The sequence below is a fragment of the Rhinolophus sinicus genome, linkage group LG04 (assembly GCF_036562045.2).
Source record: "Rhinolophus sinicus isolate RSC01 linkage group LG04, ASM3656204v1, whole genome shotgun sequence".
NCBI classification, from domain to species: domain Eukaryota; kingdom Metazoa; phylum Chordata; class Mammalia; order Chiroptera; family Rhinolophidae; genus Rhinolophus; species Rhinolophus sinicus.
The window spans coordinates 41765352-41769042 of NC_133754.1; the positions used below are offsets into that span (position 1 = coordinate 41765352).

At 33.8% G+C, this 3691-nt stretch overlaps 1 protein-coding gene across 1 annotated transcript in view; it reads left to right on the plus strand.

The window, feature by feature from the left end:
• The window catches only part of DNAJC3 (DnaJ heat shock protein family (Hsp40) member C3), a 64873-nt gene that overhangs the window by 35754 nt on the left and 25428 nt on the right, over positions 1-3691 (plus strand). The gene's annotated exons all lie outside the window — the stretch shown is intronic.

Sequence of the window (3691 nt, forward strand, 5' to 3'; positions counted from 1 at the left end):
CCCAGTCTGCAGCTTTTCTTGTCATCTTTCTACAGGGCCTGTCAGAGAGCAAAAGATTTTAATTTTGAGGAGGTCCAGTTTATTGATTTTATTTTTTCCTCTGTAAATTAGGTTTTTGGTGTCATGTCTAAGAAGTATTCACCAAGACCTAGGTTTCAAAGATTTTCTCCTATGTTCTAAAAAATTTATGTTTTTATGTTTTACATTTAAATCTATGATCTATTTTGAGTTAATTTTTGTACAATGTATGAGGTTGAGGTTGAGGTTCATTTCTTTTGCCTATGGATGTCTCATTGTTCTAGCGCTGTATTTTGAAAAGGCTTTCCTTCCTTCATTGAATTCCTTTTGCACCTTTAAGAATAATCCTTTGCTTGTACTTGTGTGAGTATGTTTCTGAGTTCTCTGTTCTGTTCCACTGATCTGTTTCTGCCATTCCTGTGCTCTCTTGATTACCGTAGTGCTATAGAATCCTTTGTAGAGGGCAGAGTGATTCTCCCCACTGATTCTTCTCTGTCAGGATTGTTTTAGCTGTTCTCCAGCGAATGTCTTTACATATAAATTTAGAATAAACTTGTTTATGTCTACAAAAAGCCTTGCTGATATTTTGGTAGGGATTAAAATAAACATATAGGTCAGTTCAAAGAGAATTGACATATTATGTTCAGTTTTCTAAAAAAAATCCACGAACACAGTAGGCCTCCTCATTTGTTTAGGTCTTTGATTTCTTTCATTAGCATTCTGTAACTTACAGTGTACAGATCCCTTGCGTGTTTTATTAAATGTATACTTAAGTATTTTTATTTCTGGAGTGCTTTTAAATGGTATTGTGTTTTTAATTTCAATTTTTCATATTGAAAAATCTTTTTATGATGATTTCATCAGGAATGTACTCACCTTGTATTTAATTCTATGAGAGAAATCTTAATGGGCATTACAGATGGGAAACCAAGTTTAATTGTAACACTGCGGAAGCCTTTTAAAAAATTTATGTACTAATAATTTTGTTGTGTGTAAAAATAATTATTAGGTTGGATTTGGTTTAGAGAAAAATATAAATGCAGAGTTCATATATTTCAGAAGTATTTTATTTGAAGTAAATTTAGGTTATCTAGAATACCTGGATTTAAAATTTAAATTAATAATGAGAAAATCTCACATATCATTTGTCTGAACAGTAAGTACAGTGTCCCAAGGGTATGGGTGGCAAAGGGAGGAGAGGCTCATGAAGTGGGAATATTGAGAAGAACTTATCATTTAACATATATAAAATTGATTATATTTTAAGCATTTAGAACATAGAGTCTACTGGACAAATGATAAAAGAATGTTAGGTGGATAACACAAGAGATACAAATAAAGAACTAATATCTACAGTGTTCAGTCTTTTCAAGTGAAGAGATAAACATTGGAATTGTTCAGAGGGACCACTGTCTGTTACATTTAGCAAAAATAAATCAATAATATAGGGCCTAATATTGATGGGACTTGAAGGAAATATTTCCTGTCATATAATAGTTACATTACAAATATAAACAGCTTTTGCAGAAAAATCTGGCAGTGAATATATGAAAGAAAAACATTTTATGGATGTCATTTTTCATGAAATGTCTTAGTTTTTCTACTTATAAAATAGAGATATTGATGGGAAAAAACCCGATTTGTTCAAAGATACTTATTTGTGCCATTGTTTCTGGAAACTGAGAGAATGTTGTGTCAATATGAAAGAATAATATTTATTAACAAGGATTATTTACGTATGGTGTTGATTTATAGACCTAGATGTATACAAAGTAAAGTCAATTAAAAGGCAAAATAAAAATTACGTGAAATGTTTATAAGTATAGAAAACTATTATGTATACTAGATTGGTATAAGTGGCATTTATTTAAAGCTTATAGCTCATTTCGTTTTTTGTGAAATTGTATACAACAGATTTCGAAGAAAAAAGAAAAGTTTTGGAACCAGAGGCAGGAACCTTGGGTTTTAGATGTTTGTAATTTAGCCATGGTTTATACAGCATTCAGAATCTGTGGGGCATATTGCTAAGTGATTTGCATGGATTATTTTACTTAACATTGTCCCACCTCTGGGGTGTGCTATAGTGGTACAGTAGTCCTCCCTTATCTGCAGTTTTGCTTTCTGTAATTTTTACCTAGTCCACTATGGTCCAAAAATAGTAGATGGAAAATTGCAGAAGTAAGCAATTCATAAGTTTTAAATTGCGTGACGTTCTGAGTAGCACGATGAAATCGTAAGCTTTCCTGCTTCATTCCACCTGGGATGTGCATCAGCCCTGTCAGGGTATCCACGTTGTTTGTATACCCTCCCACCTGCTAGTCACTGAGTAGCCCTCTTGGTTATCAGATCAACTGCCAAGGTATTGTCATGCAGTAACCCTGTTTTACTTGATAATGTCCCGAAAGCTCAAGAGTAGTGATGCTGGCGATTAGGATATGCCAAACTCAAGCAGTACATGTTATCATAGGTGTGTGTATATAGGAAAAACCAGTATAGATAGGGTTATGTGCTATCTGTGGTTTCAGGCATCCACTGGGGTCTTGGAACCTATCCCTCTCGGATAAGGGAGGATTTTACATTGGAGGAAATTGAGGGTTAGAGAAGTTCAGTAACTTGCTCAAGGTTACACCATTAGTAAGCAAGTAGATTTTGAGATTCCAGAACCTGCACTCTTAAGCATTGTACGGTTTTGCCTCTACTATAATTAGCAACTGTCTGTGTGCATCCTTTGAAGGCTATTCCTGTAGAATATGGGTGCAGGACTCAGACATGTGTGTGTTTCACATAGCGCAGAACACCGTTGCTATTTGCTTAAAAAAAGAGCGAGAAAACATCTACTCGCTTGTGCACAGACAAAACCCTCTGGGAAGATATGAAGAAACTGATAATACTGGTTACCTCTTAGAAGAAACGTATAAAGTGGCCTTGTAAAGTTCTCACCTTCCAGGACCTCATCTGTCTCATTGTGAAGCGTAGAAATTGAATAGTTGACAATTCTGTCTTTATTGTTTGGTACCATAAAATGGATGATTTCTAGGTCTGGTTTGAAAAAAATTATGTTATGACTATATTTTATCTCTACCAGTTAAATAATTCTTATACTTTAATTTTTAAAGATTTATGAATACAGATGATATATAATAACTTGTTTGCTTTATATGTTCTTAAACGAGCTTTTTGGTATTTAAGAGCATTTACCAGCCTATTAAACATACTCAAGATTTCATCTTACTAATAAAGAACTATATACAACTAAATAGATATATTCAGCTACATTTTACATAATGGAGAAGTTTGAATATGCTTAATCTCTTTCTGGCTCCAGTGATACTCTCATATTTTATGTATACAGATGACTCTGCAGCCAGAGTCTCTTATAAATAAGCATCACTTCAGGTCCATACCCGCTGTCCTAGTCTAAACAGGATCTTAGGTAGTTTAGTTTGTCTCAGAGCTACCAGTGACTCCTGCTGTAACCAGTGCATGTGGTCATTTGTTACTTCTGACAATCACTGCTGTAGGGAATACATGAGTTTATATGTTACAGAAAGTTCAAAAAAGGAGTTTGAAATTTTTATTATCATTTTTTGCAGTACTTGCTGTGTGTTATACAAAGTATCTTAATTTCACAATCACTACTCTTCAATAGTAATCACTATTATCCCTCCTTTGA